General features: G+C 40.8%; 1 pseudogene; it reads right to left on the reverse strand.

Moving 5' to 3' along the window:
- Positions 1 to 7,102: 7,102 nt before the first annotated feature.
- LOC138141900 (large ribosomal subunit protein eL14 pseudogene) overlaps positions 7,103 to 10,073 on the reverse strand; it is a 27,945-nt pseudogene continuing 24,974 nt past the window's right edge.

The following is a 10,073-nucleotide window of genomic DNA, read 5'->3' on the forward strand; positions in this document are numbered from 1 at the left end:
TTTCAGTATGCTGGGTTCCATGAAGGTCATAAATTTTTGCTACCCCCACCCCCCAAAAAAGATAGAGTCACAGTTTCTTGGAAAGCCTAGCATGGCCTGATTCTGGCCAAATTCTCCTGCTTCTTACTAGATATGTAACACTTCTGGAAATGTCGAAGTCATGAATGTAAAAAAACAACTCTTCTGTAAGCCTAAAGCTTTCTTAGTTTAGGAACATGTAACTATATACCAGGAACATATAACTATACATACATAATACTTGATTTGTTCAAAATATCATCAAGTTTTCTATAGTTGGAAATGTAAAGAGCTTTGTAAGTAAAATTTTTCTTCATTTTTTTCTTTCTCCAATTTTGAAAAGGAAAGAGAAAAGGGAAAATGTTTTTCTCTCCTTTTTTGTTTTGTTTTTCTGTTACATTACCCCCCCCCCCCCACTCACAGCTCAATTTGGTAGCATTCATATACAAGCACATGTGCAGACATTAGAGAGCAAACACACACACACACACACACACACACACACATCCTTCCCAGATTGCTATCTATAGTCAGCCTTAAACTCCAGTATTTTCTCGAATCTAAATGTTTCAGTTGAAATCCATTGCCAAATCTTTGTATGTTACTCATAAAGCCTGGAGAAAATTACCATCTTTTATAATTTTATAATTACCATCTTTTTGGGGACAGGAACATTGAGCCTCTATAGAAGAAGGATCCCAACTTAGCTAACATCATAATGAACACGAATTTGGACCTCATTATGCCAAGAAGACCTAGACTGAAAAGGCAATTTAAATCAATTTGAATCCCATTAGGCTCCAAAGATATCCCAGACTTGACTTTGTGATAATGACTTCATTGTTTAAGGGGCTTATTTACTCTTGTAGTTTTTCTTTTTAAAACAATTGAATGATAGGCCCATTATTTTACCCCAGCAGGTAGTGTCCAGGGCACTCTGAACCAAAAGGAAGAGGCTGAGTTTATAATCCTACCCTGGGTCTCATGTGCATGTTGTTGATCTGAGGCTAACAGTTTCTGGGGCTTCTGTTACCTGGGAACCACATGCTCATTAGCTCACAGGCTTTGGAGCCTTTGAAGGAACTGGAAGAGACCTTAGAGATGCTCTAATCCCTCCCATTTTACAGTAATAAGAAAATTCAACAAGCATTGATTAAATACCTGTAACATGTCAGACATTATTCTAAGTACTGTGAATGAAGATAAAAGCAAAATGGTCCTTGACTTCAAAGAGCTTACATCTTTACTGGGGGCAGGGGCAGGGGAAACAACATGTGTACAGATAAATAAGTACACAATAAAAAAAAATTGATTCTGGGAAAGGGGACAGCACCAAGAAACAGGGGAATTGTGAAAGGCTCCTTGCAAAAGGTGGCACTATGTTAAGCTTTGAACTCTTGGGAATTCCAATGGGCACAGCTAAAGAGAGGTAGTTTTCCAGTTATGGGGCACCTGCATCACTGTGCATCCAAGTCAAAAATGTAGTGAGGGATAGAACGTTGTATCTAGAATAGCAAGTGTGCTAGTTTGGCTAGGTTTAGGTTGTATGGTAAGGAGTAATTAAATAGTTTGAAGTTAGGTTGTGAAGTACTTTAAATATCATGTTTCCCAAGAGACAATAGGGACCCACTATAGCATCTTGAACAAGAGAATGACATAATTAGATTTGTGATTTAGGAATATCAATATGTCAGCTTCAAGGGGGATGGATTAGAAAGGGGAAAGGCTAGATGAAGGGAAATGAATCAGGTCATTTCAGTAGTTCAGGTGGAATCTGCAAGAAGCCTCTATCAGACAGGTAGAAGAACTAAAGGTGTTTTGAAAACCCAGAGTATAGAGATTATCTAGAAGGCAAGAGTAGTCAATAACAGTAGACATTGTGAGGTTAAGAAAAAAGAAACTGATTTCCATGTAGAGAGGAAATGATATATCTACAGACAACAAATAGAACTGAGATCTGAATGCAAGTTGTTTGTCTTTCAATTCAGTACTAATGCCAAAGTTGTGCTTTTACTGTTGTAACTGGAGGAAAAGAACATTGACCAGGAGACAGAAGACCTTCTTTCCCTCTCCCCCTTCCATTAACTAGCCAAGTAACTTAGCCAAGTCATTTCTTCTTTCTGGGTCTCAGTTTTCTCAACTGCAAAATGGAAAATGAGTGGGACTAAGTGACCTCTAAGGTCCCTTGAAACATTTATGGTTATGAGACTCCACATAGAACATTTTGCCGCTTTATATATAACAAGCACATGATAGAATACTGGAATAAGAAGACCTAGGTTAAAATACTGAGTCAAATTTAGGAGATATGGAATAGTTTTGAAACTCATTTCATGACATATGAATTTATCATTCTCTTTTAAAAATGAAACTTCTATATAATGAAGATTAACAGTTTCATGTATAGTCCTTTTTTCTGTTCTGTATATATGGAAATCTCATGCTTTTTGATATTCATCAAATTCAAAATAACAAAGTTTAAAGAAAAAAATAAAAATTTTGATCCTGCTTCAGATATTTAATTAGCTATGTGCCCCTGGGCAAATCACCTAACTTTTTATCAGATTAGTTAAAATGATATAAGGGAAAAATTACAAATGGTGGAGGGGAGGTGGAAAAATTGGGACACTAATAAACTGTTGGTGGAACTGTAAACTGACCCAACCATGTTGGAGAAGAATCTGGAATTATGCCCAAAGAGTTATAAAACTGTATATACCCTTCGACCCAGCAATACCAATATTAGATTTGTTTCTCCAGGTGATCAGGGAAAAAGAAAAATAACCTTTATGTTCTAAAATGTTTGTAACAGCTCCTATTGTGGTGGCAAAGAAATGGAAATTGAAGGCATGCCCATTGATTGGGGAATGGATGAATAAGTTGTGGTATATGGTTGTGATGGAATACTATTGTGCTTTAAGAAATGAGGAGCAGGTTGATTTTAGAAAAACATTTAAAGACTTGCATGAAATAATGAAGAATGAAATGAGCAGAACCAAGAGAATGTTGTATACAGTAACAGCAATATTGTCTGAAGATTAACTGTGGATGACTAAGCTATTGTCATATTGTGAGTATTGTAAATATTCAGATCAACTACAAAGGACCTATGAAGGAAGATGCTATTCACCTCCAGAGAACTAATAAATAGAAGCAAGCATGGTATGGAATTACTCTCTCACTCTCTGTCTCTGTCTCTCTCTATAAAATCTGTGTCAAATGGTGCTCTTCTCTCATGTGGAGTGAGAAGAGAGGAAAGGAGAGTTCAGAACTTAAAATATAATGAAAAATTAATTACATTAAAAAAAATAACCTAACTTTTCTGAGCTTCAGTTTCCTTATCTCTAAAATGAGGATAATAACAGCACCTATCCTTATGGTTTTTTTAAAAAAATAATCAAATGCTTTATTAACTTCTAGTTTACATCATTCATTTCTGCAAGATTTTGAATTACCAATTTTGTCCCTGTTTTTCCCCTACCCACCATCCCAAAACAGTCATCCCACTGTATACCCCCTCCTCCAATCTGCTCTATCCTTAGGGTTGTTGTGAAGATCAAATGCAACAGTGCTGGTAAAGCACTTTGGAAACCTAGCAGTTTTTATTATGGCTATTGCTTACAGAAGAACAATAACTACCATCAGCAAAAACAAACAAACAAACAAACAAAACCCAAAACTGATTACATAGAATTGGACGAGTTTTGAACATATTACTCTGGAGTCTAAAACTTTACTGCTTTGAGTTTAGGATTCAACCCCACTCGCTGTCCACTGAAACAGCTAGGCATTTATTCTGGGCTTTAGCCTGCATCCCCAGCCTCCTCCTCCTCCCCTTCCTCCTCCATTTTTTCCTCTTTCTCTTCTTCCTCTTCCTCCTCCTCTTCTCTTTCCCCTTCCTACCCCACTCCCTTGTAAAATGCTGTGGTCTAATAGATTGTTCATGTTGTCAACCAGATTAGATAGGGAGATAGCAAGTTATCAGGAGTGGGGAAAACCTCAGCAGACACTGACTGCTCTAGTAATATGGCAGTAACAAGTTGGTAGGTTACTAAGGAAGCTATCACAAAAAGGATAATGAAGGAGCTGCTGAGATCTCCTGTAGTGTCTTAGGAGTTCCATGGCCTTCCATGAAAAGCCAAGACAACTTAAGGATATTTCTGGACTTTCTCTCTCAGAGGGACGGAATTCTAGCCTGGGAAACTATTCCTAGCTTTCATTTACAATCCATATGACATTTGGTTAAGTCTCTTGGTCTTAGCTGCCTCATTTGTACAAGGAGATCTATATCAGATGTCTAAATCCCCTTTCAGTTCTAACATTCTAATATCTCAAACCAGCTGCTTAATTTCTTTCTCATAATGTCTTTCACAGAGGTAACACTGGCATAGTGAATATGTCTCAGAGGCAGGAACATTGGGATTCAAATCATGTTTTTGATGCTAACTCTTCATCTCTGGGGAAGCCGTTTAACCTCTCATCATTCCAGGAAATTCCCCAAGATTTTAAATTATGGTTGATCTTCCCCTCAGAGTATATTTCCCAAAGAAATGAAAATAAACTCGAGGGGATTCCTATCATGTCTATGATCCAATATAAAACCCTCTGTTTGGCTTTCAAAATTCTTTATAATCTACCCCTACACTTTATTCCCCACCCCCACATATTAATGAGATTCGGTGACTCTGACTTCCATGTTGTTTTATTGTTCCTCCTCCCACAAGACACTCCATGTCCCACCTCTGGGCATTTTTTTACAGGCTGTCCCCCACTCCTGGAGTGCCTTCCTTCCTCCTCTCAGCCTCCTGGCTTTCCTGGCTTCCTTCAAGTCCCATCTAAAATTACACTTTCTATGGACGTCTTTCCTTATCCCTCTCAATTCTTGTCCCTTCCCACTGTTGATTATTTCTAATTTACCTTGTATATAGTTTGTTTGTACATGGTTGTTTGCACATTGTCTTCCCCATTAGTTTGCTGAGTTAGTTACCTGAGGGGACTGAGAGGTTGTGACTTGCTCAGGAACACACACCCAGAATGTATGAGATTCAGGACTTCAATGCAGAAGTTCCTGACTCTTCCAGATCTCTGTCCAATAAAGTTATGCTGACTTTGGAATTCCTTATCTAATCTAATTAGGCTTGATCCGATCAAATGTAACTAACCTAATTCCTTATTTATTGAATGCAAAAGACAACATCTTTTAAAAAGATAATTATAACAGATTGGGCCTCTGTTCCATAATGAAAACAATTCACTGACTTAAGTCACTAATAAATAATTAAATGTGAAGCCTTTGTATGTGGAGGATAAAGGGTGAAGGGTGAGAGTGAATGCAAGGTTAAATAAAACACAGTTCTGCCCCCAAGAAACTTTTAGTCTATCCTAGGACTTCAGAGTCTCCTAGGCTCACTAGACATGTCCACAGAATCTTGGAGTGTTTGTTCTAGAAGCCTCTTTGACATTATCCAGTCAGTCCCAGCAGGTATCTATCACCTGTGGCACATGTATACACACACACTACACATATACATTTATAAAAATGAGCTAACTGCTCAAGCATGATTATAGTTAATTCCTGTGATCTAATGGAAGGCAAATGAAACGGCCAGTGAACAAAAAGGAAAAAAAAAAAAAGGGAAATTATCTATTTATATCGTATCAATTTCCTGTTAAATCCCGGGAGTCAATAGGAAGTCATCATAAACTGGAGGCAGGAAAACAGTCTAGCTCATTTTGTTCAGGTTCCCCTATACACACATACATATACATACACAATAATGTTCGTATATATATATATATATATATATATATATATATATATATATATATATAATGTTCATATATATATATATATTTAAATTGGGTCAATGGGCAACCGAGTCATTAGAAAACTATTTGGAATCTGCTGTTTAGAGTGAGGTGAAATCTGCAGACTTTGAGAAATCCCTCAGGAACCAGGAGAGATTTCGAAGTAGTTCCATTTTCATAATTGCAAATTAACTGGTCTACAGTTTTACAGTTTAAAAAAAATACTGATTAAATAAGCTAACAGACGGTAGTGGATCCCTGCTGTTGTAATACACGGCATGTTGATTAGGCTGCATTCAAAGAAGGACATCAACAATAAAGCGAATTTACAACTAACTAGTTCAAGCTTGGTGTTGGGGAAGTCAAGCAAGAGCAGTTAAAAAAATTTTTTTTTTGTTCCGTTTTGTATATTTTTTAAAAGGGACTGATGTATTTGTTTGGTCCAGGAGACATCCTGTAAGACACTTTTTGGTTGTGAGATCCTCTGACCTAGTGTGATAAATCTATAGAGGAAAGAAAAAAAAATAGGAAAAAAAGATAAGACATAAAAAAGGAAGAAGAAAATAAATATTCACACAAAGGTACAGGGAAGAGGAACAGGACTGAAAAACAAAAGAACGAAAGAAAAAGGGACTTTTTTATTTGCATCTTCTAGGTACAGGTGAGTGAAAGAAATCAGAGAGGGAAGGAAATAGGGTAGGGAGAAATACAGGATAGAGAAGAGAAATGGGAGCAAAATGATAATAATACGAAAAAAATTCGGAGACCCAAGGAGAAGAAAAAGAGACAACACTGAATCATCCGACAGAAAAAATTGCTGACAAAACTTCCTTCCTAGGGCTTTGCGAAAACCTCAGATCCCGGTCTCAGAGCACCCTAGGAGCTCTGGGTGCCTTCTTGATTCCCAGTCGGATGGCTGGATAGACGGGCGCTGAGCCAGAGCGCTGTCCACAGCCCTGCTCCGACTTTGCCGGAGTTATGCTTAAGGGTGCCCCGAAACTTTCCCTAACTACACGGAGCGCCCCCCGCCCCGACTCTCTAGCCCCAGTTTGGGCGGGGACAGTCGAGGCTTAGATCTCCGAGCCTTTGCGGCTTCTGGGAGTACGCCGAGGCCGTCTGGAAAAACGTATGGGGAAGGTTTTCTTCTTTGACGCGATAGGGTGCTTGGACGTGCGGTACTGATGGACCCTACTCCCTGTCCTGGTCTGGAATGGAGGACAAGAGACGGACTACTCCTTAATCTCAAGTCTCCCAAACCCATTGCTCGTTCTCCACTCTAATCAGAGCTGGGAGATTCCTTTCCATCGGGATTGACGTCCCGGGATCCTGCATTTGGCATCAATCCCTTGGCCCCGGAAAAGTCGACGAAAGGGAAAAGTGGACCCTTGTGTCGGAGGGTACAGGATTAAGGAGGAGATTCAGGTCTCCAACATTTGAATCAAGGATTCAGCGGCTTCGGGAAGACACAGAGGGCGGGGGCAGTGGCCTTCGGGGATATTTTTCTAGTGGCCTTTGGCCTAGGAAAAGTAGGGTGCATTTATCTGAAATATTGACCTTGTACCCCTCTATTCCTGGAGAGAACGCAGCTCAATCTTGAATTGTTCATTAGTATCCTAGAAAGCAATGCTCAAGGGTGGGAAAAATCCCGAAGGCTCTCTCCTTCCCTGCCTGTCATACCCAGGCACCTCTCCTTTCTCTCCCCATCTCCCTGCCATGCCCAGCGCCTAGCTCATTCAGCTCCGCTTCCTGGGGGATTCTGAGACCGCTTGAGAGATTAAGGGGAGATACATATACACAAACCCTAAACCCACTTCCCCGAGGCGGTAAGGCTACATGTAGGCCTGCTTGGATTTCTGAGCCTGGACAGTGTGCAAACTCCGGGGTTTGTTTGCAAAAAATCCCTACAGACACATTCTGCATCGTTCCTCTTCTAGTACCAGCTCAGTCACTTCATTGAGTGGCTTTGGGCAAGTTACTTCCCTTCCCTAGACCCCAATTTCCTTTTTTTCCCCCTCCTAACAAGGAGGTGGAGGACTGACTAATTATCTCTGAGGTCGGATATACCCAGTTCTAGAGGATGAATCCAATTCAAGATCCTCAGACCACGGTAGAGGCCGCTACCGTTCAGTCCTATAGTTGTAGCTTCCTGGGGAGAGGATGTGACCTGTGGTCTCCCACCTCTGCTTCCCTAAGTAGGTTTTCAAAGCATAATAAGTTTAGTTGGGTTTATTTTAGTTAACGAGCAAACATCCTTCCTCTTCCTCGAGGCATCCTGGGAAGATCACACTCCTTCACTACTCTGGTCATGATTCTCCCTTTGTTAAATGAAGGTGCTAAAAAAGAAATGTGCTGTAAGATCCTTCCGAGCATAAAGTCCTATGATGCTATGATTCCTCCAAGGACCTTACTGAGTGACTTAAGTAGGACGTGCAATGCTGTCATTTTACGAAGGAAACTGAGACGCAGGAGGAAAATTCTTTCCCCAAGGTCGTTCAGCTGATATTTTAATTTCTTATACTTGACTTTTTTCCTTTTCTCGGTAAAACGACCAGGATAACAAACAAATAAAACAATGGTGTACATATGAATATATAGCCCTGGATCCTCCCTTCACCTCTTATCCAGATTGTAATTGTAATGGCCCCAAAGGTCCATACACACTCATACCTTTCAATCAAATATAAAAAGAAACCCTCCTTTTCCTAAAGGAGGAAAAAAGATTACCATACCTCATTAGTGAAAGGCTAACTCAATTCAACCAATCCCAACAAGGCTTTATTGAGACCCAACTATGTGTCAGCCAAGCATTACTTCGCTTCCTAAGAGCGTGGGCCCACCTTCGGTTTCAACTGCTCTTATCCTTCTTGAGGAAAGAATTCTCTACACGATGTCTCAATCTGTAAGATGTGCATTTAGAAAAGATGCCAAGTTAGGTCCCTACTTAGATTTCCCGTGGGGGGGGGGAAGGCCGAGTTTTATCTCTAATTTATTCATTTTTCTCACCTTCATTTTCTTTAGCTCCTTTGTCAGTACTTTCTTTAGCTCCTCCCCCCGTATCCACTGGGGATTCCCTCTCCGCTTCCCCCACCCCCAATTTGTTCTTTGAACAACACTGCCTAACAGTGGGGGTGAAAAGCCTGAGTTCTAGTCTAACTGCCTCTTATTAGGGGAACCTCTTCTTTTCATCTGAAAAAAGGCATGCCTGTCCTTTCTACTTCAGTCTGGTAAAGGAAAAAGGCAATGTATGGGATTAGGAGTCAGGAAACCTAGATTTTAGACACACCTGCAATGCCACTAACAAGCCATGCGATCTTGGGAAAATTCCCCTTCTTTCCCTGAGTCTCAGTTTTCTCTGTAAAATGAGAAATCATACGAATTATTTTGTAAGACCTCTTTCGCAGATCTGACTTTCTATGATTCTCAAGTTGTTTCAAGGCTGTAAGGACCTAAAGTGCTTCGTTTAAGTAAAGAGGCTTCCAGTGTCAAGGACTGCAGACGGATTGCTCAGAGGATAACATTTTCATCCTCATTATTTTTATCACTATACTCAATCGAAGTAGCACACAATATTTATCCAACGAGAGGTTGCGCTTAGATAAAGCTTAGGGGCGATTCCCGGGTGGGGCGAAATTAAAGGACTTGCTGAGCAGTTAGGCTGGAAAAAGAGGAGCTAGAAACTTCTCACCAAGACTCGGTCCATTCCGCGGAAGTTCTTGCCCCTTTCCGGCCGTGGGGAGCTTTTTAGGGGAAACTACTTCCAATTCCCCAAGGACCACTTGCTTGAGTCTTCCCGGCCAGCAGGCAACCAGGGGCTTCCTCTGTTCTCCCTGTCCTGTCTATATCTCCGGGGTCGGCTGGATTGGGCTGGGCTGGCGCCGCGCTGTTGGCGGCGTCTAGAAGGCTGTTCCTGCTTTTTCTCCTTATCTCTAGGAGTCTCCCCAGAACTGAAGCTGGGAGCTCGTGGTCGCTGGACAGCTAGAGGTTTGACATCTGGGATCGTCTCTACTCAGCTTCCGTCCACCCCGACGTGTTTGCCAGGACAGGCAAAGCTGCTAAAGGGCTGCATCTCTGCTTCTGAATTCTCTAGTAGCGCCAGGGCTCCAAAAAAAAGTTAGGGAACCATTAGGGGAGACAGCAAGCCGGAGACTGACAACATTCCCCGTTCCTTCCTTCCTTCCTTCCTTTCTTCCTTCCTTCCTCCCTTCCTTCCTTCCTTCCTTCCTTCCTTCCTTCCTTCCTTCCTTCCT

Source organism: Petaurus breviceps, unplaced genomic scaffold, assembly GCF_028583685.1.
Source record: "Petaurus breviceps papuanus isolate PSGF00001 unplaced genomic scaffold, PetGlider_PUasm1.0 90504, whole genome shotgun sequence".
Classification (NCBI taxonomy): Eukaryota; Metazoa; Chordata; class Mammalia; order Diprotodontia; family Petauridae; genus Petaurus; species Petaurus breviceps.